The sequence below is a fragment of the Cherax quadricarinatus genome, chromosome 6 (assembly GCF_038502225.1).
Source record: "Cherax quadricarinatus isolate ZL_2023a chromosome 6, ASM3850222v1, whole genome shotgun sequence".
Classification (NCBI taxonomy): Eukaryota; Metazoa; Arthropoda; class Malacostraca; order Decapoda; family Parastacidae; genus Cherax; species Cherax quadricarinatus.
In genome coordinates this window covers 32,335,889-32,349,926 of record NC_091297.1, presented here as the reverse complement: position 1 = coordinate 32,349,926, position 14,038 = coordinate 32,335,889, and positions in this window count along the sequence as shown.

Genomic DNA, 14,038 nt, shown 5'->3' with positions numbered 1-14,038 from the left:
TCACTTCACCTGACTCCTGCCACTATATATACGCGTTTTCTTAGTTTTCTCTGTATTAGGTCTGAAGAAGCCACTAGTGGCGAAACGTTTCCTTTAATAAATGCCCTGAACTGTACATAAGTGTCTTTTTCCACATCTTGCCGGTATCACCATACCATTTCCTCAAGACAGGAGTGCCTAAGTGCAACAGAAGTTCAGCGGTTTTACTACGGCTTTATACGTTGGTAGGTAAGGCACATAGGCAACAGTTAGGCAATTTTATTCCGAAACGTTTCGCCTACACAGTAGGCTTCTTCAGTCGAATACAGAAAGTAGGCAGGAACATTAGAGATGTGAAGACGATGTAATCAGTCCATCACCCTTAAAGTCGTAGATTTGAGGTTGTCAGTCCCTCAGTCTGGAGAAGTTCAGTTCCATCGTCAGGAACTATCTGAAGATCAAGCGAACGAACGAACGATAGTACAGGTAAGATCCCAAATGGGATGAGCGGGGAAGACGGCACAGACGAAGAATAGTGCTGGAGAGGAGTGTTCTTAGTCGTAGAAATAGAGCCAGGGCTTAAGCCAGCAGCAAAGGCGAACGTGGGACAGATATTGAGAAGAGAAATTCAGGCTCTTCTATTGGGACTCCGGTGGGGTGAGCGGGGAGGACAGGACAGGCAAAGATTAGCGCTAGAGAGGAGTGTAGAATTTGAGCCATGTCTTAACCCTAAAGCTAAGGCAAACGTGGGTCAGAGAATGGTACCTGTCAGAGAATCCAAGGTTATTTGTAAATAGGGTTAGGAGCAGGATCATACAAGGAGTAGAAAAGGTTGTGTTGGTTTGTGGGTCTGCGAATGTCTTCGTCGAGGAGAGAGGTCCAGTAGTCGTGTCGTGTGTGTGTCTCAAGTTTGTCTATCTGTCTGTCACTGAGCGTCTTCCAGTACAGATTCAGCGCAGGGATGTCTAATTGGGCATGGAGAGACTCGCTTGTGGCGAAGTCCTCCCATCTGACATCAAGCACCCAGTGCAGCGCCTTGTTCTGGACACGCTGCAGTTTAAGTAAGTTCGTTTTAGCTGCAAGAGAGAGGGCTAGAGGAGAGTAAGTTATCAGAGGATGTATTAGGGATTTGTAGAGGTGTAGTTTGGTGCGTTGGGAGGCATGTTTTAGCTTGTAGGCGCCCGCAACGGCCTTACTAGCTATTGCATGTCTTGAGTGAATGTGTCCGTGTAAGCGAAGAAGGTAGTCAAGATTAACGCCAAGGACAGTGACAGATTGTGTGATGGGGATGTAAGTGCGGGTGTCAGCTGTTCTGAGCTCGACAGGTAATGGAGGATCACGTTTCCTGTAGTTAAAATATGTAATGCTGGATTTAGCTGCATTGGTTTTGATCCTCTATTTTTGTTCCCAGATGGCTATCCTGTCGACCTAATTTTGTGTTTTGTGTGTAAGTGTATTTATATTGGCATGAGTGATAAGTTGTGTAATGTCGTCTGCATAGGCTAGTGTGATGGAGTTTTGGTATACAGGTGTTGGAATGTCGTTAGTGTATAAAATGTAGAGAGTAGGGGAGAGGACAGATCCCTGGGGTACTCCAGCATTTAGTGTGAAGTAGTCAGAGTAACAGTCTTGGAATTTGATTCTCATGGTACGGCCGTCCAGGAAGTTGCAGAGGAGTTTACGAGTAGTGAGAGGCAGGTTAAAGTTAGTGCAGAGTTTGTACTTGAGCCCTTCGTGCCAGACAGTGTCAAAAGATTTTTCAACGTCTTTTCCAACCATCGCTGTCCTGTTTCTTTGTTTTGTGTTTGTGTGGATGTAGTTGAGAGTGATGTTAATGGCATCCTGTGTGGATCTGTGTGTTCTGAAGCCAAACTGGCCATCAGAAAGTAGAGAATTGTGTTCCAGGTATCTGCGAAGGCGATGATTGATGAGTTTTTCAAAGAGTTTCCTAAAGTTTCGAGGAGGCTGATAGGGCGATAGTTTCTAGGATCAGAGTGATCTTTATTGGGTTTAGGATGGAGGATAGCAGTAGCAGCTTTGAAGAGGGAGGGAAAGTATCCAGAGGCAAGGGAGGCATTGAGGAGGTTTGTGTAGGCAGTAATGATAGAGTCAGGAAGGTGTTTTAGGATAATATGGTTTAGGCCAGAGGCACCAGGGGCCTTGGGAGGAAGGTGTCTGAGGAGAGTTTTAATGTCTGTGTTGATGAAAGGAGTGTCGAGTTCTTGGGAGGAGGTAAGAGAGTCTAGAAGTATGTGGCTATCTGGTGTTGTTTCTTGTGTGTGTGCAGTGTTCCAGTGTTCTATGTTCTGAATGTGTTGAATAACATTAGGGTGAGGTGGGTGAGGGTGGAAGATGTTCTCCCAGATGTGTTTGAAGGTGTTGGTAGCAGCCTGCGGGTCTGAGATGTTTGTGTGTTGTTGTGGGTGATGTGTTTGAATTTGTTTGTGGGAATTGTGCCTGTGATTTTTTTGATAAAGTTCCAGAAGGCTTTAGTGTTTTTAATACACTGTTTGTCCACTTGTATGAGTTGTGGTCAGTGATTGTTGTGGTCTTGGTCTAGGCTGTGTAAAATGTTGTTTCTAAGGTAAGTGAGATCTAATCGGACTTGATTAAATCTACGTGTGTTGTAGAGGAAGCGGTTGTGGTAGCAGACAATTAGTCTTCTTGTTCTGAATGACGGTTTGAAGGAATAACGAGTGGTGTGAGTTTTCTTTGGTATTGCGGTGTTCGCAGCTTGTGTAATGGTGTCCTGGATGAGATCAAGTTGAGTAGCGATGTCAGAGATAGATTTGTTGTTGTAGTCATAGGTGAGGTTAACATTGTCTATGTGTTGTTTGAAAGCATCCCAGTCAGCGTTCTTGTAGGAGAAGGAAGGTGTTGTTGGAATGAGGATAGGGTTGGAGGAGATGTGTAAGATTACTGGGATGTGATCAGAGCCTGCAATAGGGCCAGGTGAGATGTAGTGTTGAAATAGAGAGGTGGCTCGGTTTGCCAGAATGATGTCTGGTTTGCCTTGGCCTGTGTGGTTGTAGAAGGTGTTGAAGTCTGGGCCGAGATTAATTAGGTGTTTATGGTTTGTGAAGTTGAGTAATTGGTGACCAAGTTGGTTGTTACTGATGTGATGAAAGGCTGTGTGTTTGGCATTCATGTCAGCTAGTAGGTATGTTGGTGTGTTGGTGTAGTTGAAGACTAAGGAAAGGTCGTGTATGTTGAGAGTAGTGTTTGGGCGAGCATAGGTGGTGAAAAAGATAAAGGGACCAAGGTGGGTGTGTATTCTGACTGCAAGACAGTGTTGGTGAATAAAAGGGATTGGGAGAAATTCGTGTTTTATGTTGGATTTGACAAGGATGGCAACCCCATCGTGGGGATCATAGGGGGACTGTTGTGCAGTATAACCATAATGGCGGATACGTTGAGGGGCTTTGAGGCAGGTACTGTTTAGCAAAACAATATCTGGCCTCTCTGTTTCAAGGAGCTCGGCCAGTAGGTGTCTAATTGTATAGTAAGAAAGTACGTTGAACTGAATCACTTTAAACATGATTTAATGATTTTGTCATAGCAAAGTTAATGTCGGGGGAGCAGTTTGGATTAAAACCCGTGATAGTGGTGCTGTCATTGGATGTGTGTTTGTAGGTGCTTCGAACCCGTTTCCTGGAGGGGGAGGAAGAGATGGAACTGTTTTTATGTTCTTTGGTCTGTCTGTCAGAAGTTGGGGCAGGTTTAGGTTTGAGTGGATTTTGTCTGGAGGAGGTGGAGTTGGACCTGGATAAAGTTTTGGTTGTGGTGGAGGAATGGGAGAATGTAGATGCAGAGGAAGTGGAAGCTTTGGTAGGGGATGAGGAAGTGGAAGCTATGGTAAGGAATGAGCTTTGGTTGGGGATGAGGAAGTGGGTAAGGAGGTAGGGGGAGGGGTGGTCGTAGCAACAGCAGTAGGGGTGTTGGTGGGGGGGGGTAGAAGTAGTGAAGAGGGGTAGGGGAGGAGGAGAGCTGGTGGGTGTAGGAAGTAGGGGGGTGGGAGAGATGAAGGAGGGAGAGGTTGTAGGAGGCTTAGAAGAGAAGCAGGAAGGAGGGATAATTAAAGAGTGAAGATTGTTAGCAGACAGGATTAGGTTAAGGACATGTGAGTAGTCTGATTGGTAAGCTTGAGAGATTACCATCGCAGAGTGGGCAGCAGTGGCGAGTTGGCAGTTAGTTTTGTAGTCTAGTGTGGGTGTAGGTGTAGAAGAAGTGCTTGCAGTCTGTGTGTTGGTGTTTGAAGTGTGTGGAGTAGGAGAGGTAGACCAAGTGCGTGGAGTAATCCAGGCATTGGGGGTAGGGGAGGAAGGTATGGTAGAGGAGGGAGGTGCAGGGAAGGGGTTGGGGAGGGAGGGAGGTTGGCTAGCTCTGAGGGTGGAGAGAATGTCTTTTCTAGAAGGGCAGGAATTTGCAACTGCAGTGTGTGACCCACCGCAGTTAGAACATTAAAGGGGGAGGTTGCAAGTGTTCCAGAAGTGGCCAGTTGCTGAACATTTGGAGCAGATTTGTGTGGAAGTGCATGAGATTTTGTCGTGGCCGAATTTGTAACATTTCAGACATTGTGTGATGGGGTGAAAGTTTGGAGTAAAGAGAGTGTTTGGAGGAATGCGGATGGTCTTGGCTAGGATTCCTTGATTAAAGAGTGTAGAGGCGTCAGAAGGATTTGAACAGCGGATTTTGAGGATGGTAGAGTTTTCATGTCTGTAAATATCGTCAACAGAGACTTTGTTCTTAATACTAATGTCTTTGATTAAGTCTTCTTTGTCTGTGTCATAGGCAGTCAGGAGAGAATAGTCAACGTGTTTTGCGATCACTGTGCATTTGGCGCGGTGCTCAGGAGTCCAAATAATAGTGAAGCCTGCGTTGAGAAGTTTTTGTCTGGTCTCGCTTGAGGTGTACGTTTCGTAAGAGTGTCTGTCAAGAAGGAGTTTGAAGCCTGAATTGGTTTTAAAGACTTTCAGCTGAGGTGGGCCAGTGATCTGGTACAATAAATTTCCAGGACAGATAGTGGCATGATCAGATTTAGAGTATTTGAGGTCAAGCGAGAAAGAATTGCGTTTGGAAGAGGTAGAGGCAGGGTAGGCCTTAGAGGCAGGAGTAGACATAGTAGAGGCAGGTGTTGGCGGTAGAGGAGGAATGGTAAGGGGGAAGGAAGTGGAAGGCATTGAAGGCATCGTAAATTAGATGTGGCGGCCAAATCTGTGAGAATAATTGGCTAGGCAAGTACGTGTGAAGTAGACACACGTACTTGCCTGGTTATAACTTTAAAGTTTTCTTGTGGAGTCCGTTGCTGGAGGCACAGGACACTGAGGAGGTGAGCTGTAGCTCATCGCTGTCCTGTTTCTTTGTTTTGTGTTTATGTGGATGTAGTTGAGAATGATGTTAATGGCATCCTGTGTGGATGGGTGTGTTCTGAAGCCAAACTGGCCATCAGAAAGTAGAGAGTTATGTTCCAGGTATCTGCGAAGGCGATGGTTGATGAGTTTTTCAAAGAGTTTCCTAAAGTTTCGAGGAGGCTGATAGGGCGATAGTTTCTAGGATCAGAGTGGTCTTTTTTGGGTTTAGGATGGAGGATAGCAGTAGCATCTTTGAAGAGGGAAGGGAAGTATCCAGAGGCAAGGGAGGCATTGAGGAGGTTTGTGTAGGCAGTAATGATAGAGTCAGGAAGGTGTTTTAGGATAATATGGTTTAGGCCAGAGGCACCAGGGGCCTTGGGAGGAAGGTGTCTGAGGAGAGTTTTAACGTCTGTGTTGGTGAAAGGAGTGTCAGTTCTTGGGAGGAGGTAAGAGAGTCCAGGTGGATGTGGCTGTCTGGTGTTGTTTCTTGTGTGTGTGCAGTGTTCCAGTGTTCTATGTTTTGAATGTGTCGAATAACGTTTGGGTGAGGTGGGTGAGGGTGGAAGATGTTCTCCCAGATGTAATGAATGGTTTTGAAAACCGACAAGTTGAAGAATTGAGACACTTATGCAACACATGGGAATCTTTATTGAAGAAACGTTTCGCCACATAGTGGCTTCATCAGTCCAATACAAAGTAGAAATGGGTAAGGAGAGGAGAAATTCGAGGTAATCAGTCCCTCAACCTGGAAACGATGTGTTCAGTCCATCACTCTTGTAGGAAGTGCAGCATAGGGCCAGAGAGGTGGCTTATATACTGCAGTGAGATGAGTTGAAGCAGGAGGAGGCGGGATCACAGTGGGACCTGCCACTAGTGTAAGTAGGTCGTTGTCCAAAGGTTGGGCAAGCGTTGAAGTCTTCGTACCAAGATCCCATGATGTTGCAGTGTCTGACAGATGTGATGAATGGTTTAGAAAACCGACAAGCTGAAGAATTGAGACACGCAACACATGGGAATCTTTATTGAAGAAACGTTTCGCCACACAGTGGCTTCATCAGTCCAATACAAAGTAGAAATGCCCAACCTTTGGACGACGACCTACTTACACTAGTGGCAGGTCCCACTGTGATCCCACCTCCTCCTGCTTCAACTCATCTCACTGCAGTATATAAGCCACCTTTCTGGCCCTATGCTGCACTTCCTACAAGAGTGATGGACTGAACACATCGTTTCCAGGTTAAGGGACTGATTATCTCGAACTTCTCCTCTCCTTAACCATTTCTACTTTGTAATGGACTGATGAAGCCACTGTGTGACGAAACGTTTCTTCAATAAAGATTCCCATGTGTTGCATAAGTGTCTCAATTCTCCCAGATGTGTTTGAGGAAGTTAGTGGCAGCCTGTGGGTCTGAGATGTGTGTGTTGTTGTGGGTGATGTGTTTGAATTTGTTGGTGGGAGTTGTGCCTCTGATTTTCTGATAAAGCTCCAGAAGGCTTTAGTGTTTTTAATACGCTGTTTGTCCGCTTGTTGTATGAGTTGTGACCAGTGATTGTTGTGGTCTTGGTCTAGGCTGTGTAAAATGTTGTTTCTAAGGTAAGTGAGATCTAATCGGACTTGATTAAATCTGTGTGTGTTGTAGAGGAAGCGGTTATGGTAGCAGATAATTAGTCTTCTTGTTCTGATTGAGGGTTTGAAGGAATAACGAGTGGTGTGAGTTTTCTTTGGTATTGCAGTGTTGGCTGCTTGTGTAATGGTGTCCTGGATGAGATCAAGTTGAGTGTCGATGTCAGAGATAGGTTTGTTTTTGTAGTCATAGGTGAGGTTAGTACTGTCTATGTGTGAACATTAAAATGGTATAAAATACCGACAGGTTGTTAGGTAAGACACATATGCAACAGTTAGGTATCTTTATTATGAAACGTTTCGCCTACACAGTAGGCTTCTTCAGTCAAGTACAGAAAAGTTGATAGAAGCAGAAGATACTTGAAGACGATGTAATCAGTCCATCACCCTTAAAGTTTTGAGGTGGTCAGTCCCTCAGTCTGGAGAAGAGCATTGTTCCATAGTATGAAACAAAATGGAGAAGAAGTGACAGGATGGAGCTTTTTATAGCGCCAAGAGGTGAGACGTAGGCCACTAGGAGAGGTAAGAACTCAGATGCTGAGAGGTCAGGTCCCTCTCAAATCCAGCCGCTCTCACTAGTGGAAGTTGTCGAAGTTGATTGCAGGTCTGTACCAAGATACCCTTGTGTTGCAGTGTCTGACAGATTGAACATTAAAATGGTATAAAATACCGACAGGTTGTTAGGTAAGACACATATGCAACAGTTAGGTATCTTTATTATGAAACGTTTCGCCTACACAGTAGGCTTCTTCAGTCAAGTACAGAAAAGTTGATAGAAGCAGAAGATACACTGCAACACAAGGGTATCTTGGTACAGACCTGCAATCAACTTCGACAACTTCCACTAGTGAGAGCGGCTGGATTTGAGAGGGACCTGACCTCTCAGCATCTGAGTTCTTACCTCTCCTAGTGGCCTACGTCTCACCTCTTGGCGCTATAAAAAGCTCCATCCTGTCACTTCTTCTCCATTTTGTTTCATACTATGGAACAATGCTCTTCTCCAGACTGAGGGACTGACCACCTCAAAACTTTAAGGGTGATGGACTGATTACATCGTCTTCAAGTATCTTCTGCTTCTATCAACTTTTCTGTACTTGACTGAAGAAGCCTACTGTGTAGGCGAAACGTTTCATAATAAAGATACCTAACTGTTGCATATGTGTCTTACCAAACAACCTGTCGGTATTTTATACCATTTTAATGTTCAATCTGTCAGACACTGCAACACAAGGGTATCTTGGTACAGACCTGCAATCAACTTCGACAACTTCCACTAGTGAGAGCGGCTGGATTTGAGAGGGACCTGACCTCTCAGCATCTGAGTTCTTACCTCTCCTAGTGGCCTACATCTCACCTCTTGGCGCTATAAAAAGCTCCATCCTGTCACTTCTTCTCCATTTTGTTTCATACTATGGAACAATGCTCTTCTCCAGACTGAGGGACTGACCACCTCAAAACTTTAAGGGTGATGGACTGATTACATCGTCTTCAAGTATCTTCTGCTTCTATCAACTTTTCTGTACTTGACTGAAGAAGCCTACTGTGTAGGCGAAACGTTTCATAATAAAGATACCTAACTGTTGCATATGTGTCTTACCTAACAACCTGTCGGTATTTTATACCATTTTAATGTTCTGTCTATGTGTTGTTTGAAAGCATCCCAGTCAGCGTTCTTGTAGGAGAAGGAAGGTGTGGCCAGGATGAGGATAGGGTTGGAGGAGATGTGTAAGATTACTGGGATGTGATCAGAGCCTGCAATAGGGCCAGGTGAGATGTAGTGTTGAAATAGAGAGCTGGCTCGGTTTGCCAGAATGATGTCTGGTTTGCCTTGGCCAGTGTGGTTGTAGAAGGTGTTGAATCTAGGCCGAGACGAATTAGGTGTTTATGGTTTGTGAAGTTGAGTAATTGATGACCAAGTTGGTTGTTACTGGTGTGATGAAAGGCTGTGTGTTTGGCATTCATGTCAGCTAGTAGGTATGTTGGTGTGTTGGTGTAGTTGAAGACTAAGATCAAGCGACTGTGCGGAGACTTAAATTCTGTCGGAAGGAGAGGTGCAGAGCAGTAGTAGTGAGAAAGCAGCCACTGAGAGGACACGTTCCTCTCATATCAAACATTTCTCATTTGAAAAAGTTGTCCAAGGTGTTTTCTGTACCAAGATGCCATTGTGTTGCACCTCTCCATCCGACAGCATTTAAGTTTCCGCAGAGTCGCTTGATCTTTATATAGTTCCTGACTATGGAGCTGAACTTCTCCAGACTGAGGGACTGACAACCTCAAATCTACGACTTTAAGGGTGATGGACTGATTACATTGTCTTCACATCTCTAATTTTCCTGTGTACGAATGGTATATAATACCGACAAGATGAGATTAAGACACATGTGCAACATCTGGGTATCTTTATTGTAGACGTTTCGCCATCCAGTGGCTTTATCAATACAAATTCTAGGACATAACTTGAAGACAGTAGAACTATGTACAGAAGATGAGGTAATCAGTCCCTCAACCTAGGAGTAGGTGCGAAGAGCACCATAGTCGTGGAGATTCTAAAGCAGAAGAAAGGATCCTGGCGCTTATATAGTAACGTCAGGTGTAGCAGACGAGGGCATATTCACTGGTAGGCGGGATTCCCCAGTGGAAGTAGGTCCTTCCCAAAGAGATGGGTTAGTTGTAGTTGTCGTAGCCGTGAAGGTTATGTACATGTCCTCAGAATTAAGATTCCATGATGTTGCAGTGTCTGACAAGTTGTGTACGAATGGTATATAATACCGACAAGATGAGATTAAGACACATGTGCAACATCTGGGTATCTTTATTGTAGACGTTTCGCCATCCAGTGGCTTTATCAATACAGATTCTAGGACATAACTTGAAGACAGTAGAACTATGTACAACTACTACTACAACTACTACTACTACTGATGAAGCCACTGTGTGGCGAAACGTTTCCTCAATAAAGATACCTAAGAGTTGCACATGTGTCTAATTTATCAACATGTCAGTTCTCTGAACCATTCATCTACAAACCTGTCAGACACTGCAACTTCTTGGGATCTCAATACTTGGGAATTCTCCGCTTGCCTAATTCTTGGGCACGACCTACTTCCACATTGAACAAATGTGACACCTCCTATGACTGCTGCACCTCTCCTACCAACGGTTTATAAGCTCCTTCTCTGCACGTATGCCGTATTCTATTCAAGATTGATGGACTGACCACATCGACTCAAGGTTGAGGGACTGATTACCTCATTCTACTCCTGTTCTTCTAGATTCTCCTTTGTATGGACTGATGAAGCCACTGTGTGGCGAAACGTTTCCTCAATAAAGATACCTAAGAGTTGCACATGTGTCTAATTTATCACTACTACAACTAACCCATCTCTTTGGGAAGGACCTACTTCCACTGGGGAATCCCGCCTACCAGTGAATATGCCCTCGTCTGCTACACCTGACGTTACTATATAAGCGCCAGGATCCTTTCTTCTGCTTTAGAATCTCCACGACTATGGTGCTCTTCGCACCTACTCCTAGGTTGAGGGACTGATTACCTCATCTTCTGTACATAGTTCTACTGTCTTCAAGTTATGTCCTAGAATTTGTATTGATAAAGCCACTGGATGGCGAAACGTCTACAATAAAGATACCCAGATGTTGCACATGTGTCTTAATCTCATCTAATTTTCCTGCCTACTTTCTGTATTCGACTGAAGAAGCCTACTGTGTAGGCGAAACGTTTTGGAATAAAGTTGCCTAACTGTTGCCTATATGTCTTACCCACTAACCTGTCGGTACTGTATACCATTTTGATATTCAGTTTTATACGTCATTAGTAAGGCCTCACCTAGATTATGCAGCTCAGTTCTGGTCTCCATTTTACAGAATGGATATAAATTCGTTAGAAAACATTCAGTGACGAATGACAAAATTAATTCATAGCATTAGAATTCTTCCGTATGAAGAAAGATTGAAGTCCCTTAAATTAAATTCACTTGTAAGACGAAGAATGAGGGGAGACATGATCGAAGTGTATAAGTGGAAGATCGGTATTAAGAACATAACATAAGAAAGGAGGAACGCTGCAGCAGGCCTGTTGGCCCATACTCGGCAGTCCCTTTACAATCCATCCCACTAACAAAACATTTGCCCAACCCAATTTTCAATGCCTCCCAAGAAATAAGGTCTGATAACTTTATCCACTCTCATATGCAAGTCCCACTCAAATCCAACCCCTCCCACTCATGTACTTATCCAACCTAAATTTGAAACTACCCAAAGTCCTAGCCTCAATAACCCAACTAGGTAGACTGTTCCACTCATCAACTACCCTATTTCCAAACCAATACTTTCCTATGTCCTTTGTAAATCTAAACTTATCTAATTTAAATCCATTACTGCGGGTTCTCTCTTGGAGAGACATCCTCAAGACTTTATTTATATCCCCTTTATTAATACCTATCTTCCACTTATACACTTCGAACAGGTCTCCCCTCATTCTTCGTCTAACAAGTGAATGTAATTTAAGAGTCTTCAATCTTTCTTCATAAGGAAGATTTCTAATGCTATGTATTAATTTAGTCATCCTACGCTGAATGTTTTCTAACGAATTTATGTCCATTCTGTAATATAGAGACCAGAATTGAGCTGCATAATCTAGGTGAGGCCTTACTAATGATGTATAAAGCTGCAGTATAACCTCTGGACTTCTGGTGCTTACACTTCTTGATATAAATCCCTGTCTTAGTTTAAGGTTGCTGCTCACCATAACCCCCAAGTCCTTTTCGCAATCTGTATGGCTAAGTTCTACATCATTTAACTTACAAGTGCTAAGGTTATGGACACTCCCAAGCTTCAGAACCTTGCATTTATCTACATTGAACTTCATCTGCCATTTTTCTGACCAAGAATAGGGTTTGTCTAAATCCTTCTTAAGTTCCCTAACATCTACGTTTGAATCAATTATCCTACCTATCTTTGTGTCATTGGCGAATTTGCTCATATCACTAGTAATACCCTCATCAAGGTCATTGATATATATTATAAACAACGGGCCTAAAACTGATCCCTGTGGTACGCCACTTGTTACAGATCCCCACTAGGATTTAACCCCATTTAAGCACACTCTCTGCTTCCTATTAGTGAGCCATGACTCGATCCATGACAGCATTTTTCCCCCAATGCCATGACCTGCCACTTTTTTTAACAGTCTCTGGTGCGGTACTCTATCAAAAGCCTTACTAAAATCTAAGTAAACAATATCGAATTCTTTATCATGATCAACGGCCTCAAAAGCTTTACTGAAGAAGGTTAATAAATTAGTTAGGCAGGAACGGCTCCTCGTGAATCCATGCTGAGTATCATTAAACAAGCTGTGCTTATCGAGATGGCTTCTTATAATCTCAGCTATAATTGACTCTAGTAATTTGCCTACAATTGATGTTAGGTTTATTGGGCGGTAATTTGACGGTAACGACTTGTCCCCTGCTTTAAAAATACGAATTACATTAGCCATCTTCCACATATCAGACACTACACCTGTGAAGAGAAATATTAAAAATATTAGTCAATGGTTCACAAAGTTCCATTTTACACTCCTTAAGAACCCTAGAAAAAAGTTCATCAGGACCCGGGGATTTATTTTGCTTCAGTCGGTCTATCTGTTTGATAACCATTTCGCTAGTGACTATGATATTGCATAATTTATCGTCTTCAGGCCCACTATAAAAATTTATTATTGGGTTATTGTTAGTGTCCTCCTGAGTGAAAACTGAGAGAAAATTAAGAATAGAGCACATTTCATTCTCCTTGTCAGTAAGATGCACAGAGCTATCTTTAAGGGGACCTATCTTATCTCTAACTTTTGTTCTATATACCTGGAAAAAAAATTCGGATTAGTTTTCGATTCCCTAGCAACTTTAATTCATAGTCCCGTTTAGCTTTCCGTATCCCCTTTTTAATGTCCCTCTTAATGTCAGTATAATGATTCATAAGATGACCCTCACCTATTTTGATGCGCCTATAAATTCCTTTTTTTCTGTCCTAAAAGATATTTGAGCCTATTATTCATCCATTTTGGGTCATTTCTATTCGATCTAATTTCTTTATAAGGGATAAATGTTCTCTGGCCAGCATGTATAGTGTTTAGAAAACTCTCGTATCCCCAGTCAACAGATGATAAGTGTTCTCTAAGCCCATTGTAATCTGCTAAGCGAAAATCTGGGACTGTTACTGAGTTATCCCTAATATCATACTTCCATTCAATGCTAAAGGTAATTGATTTGTGGTCACTTGTGCCAAGTTCCTCTGAAATTTCTAAATTATTAACAAGTGATTCCTTGTTTGCCAGAACCAAGTCAAGCAGGTTATTACCCCTTGTAGGTTCTGTCACAAACTGCTTCAAAAAACAATCCTGCACTTCTTCTAAAAAGTCATTAGATTCTAAATTCCCTGTCAAAAAATTCCAGTCAGTCTGACTAAAGTTAAAGTCTCCTAGAATTACAACGTTGTCGTGCCTTGTGGCCTTAACAATTTCCTCCCACAGTAGTCTTCCTTGGTCTCTATCCAAATTTGGGGGACGGTATATCACACCTAAAATCAATTTTTCACGCCCCTCTGAAAATTCTACCCAAAGAGACTCAGTATGTGTTTCGGACTTCTTCCCAGTTTTTATGCAACAATTTAAATGATCTCGGACATAGTGCCACCCCACCCCCCTTTCCGATATTTCTGTCTACTTGGAACAATTTAAAACCGTGAATGTGAGATTCAGCAGGTATGTCCCTACTTTTCATATTAAACCACGTCTCACTTATGGCAAAAACATCAATGTTACCCGCTCTTGCAACTAATCTCAGTTCGTCCATCTTATTTCTCGCTCTACGACTGTTAGTATAATATATTTTCAGAAACCCTCCCTTCTCTTTTTTCTTCCTGCTGATTTCTGTTCCTCCATTATACCTGTTACTTTCCTTATCACTTAATGCCATTGGCTTTCCTATGTTCACCAATAATTCTTCCTCATTCTTCCTATAACTGGTTTCCTTAAAACTCACAGTGTCGCTACACTCAGAATACCTTGATTTTC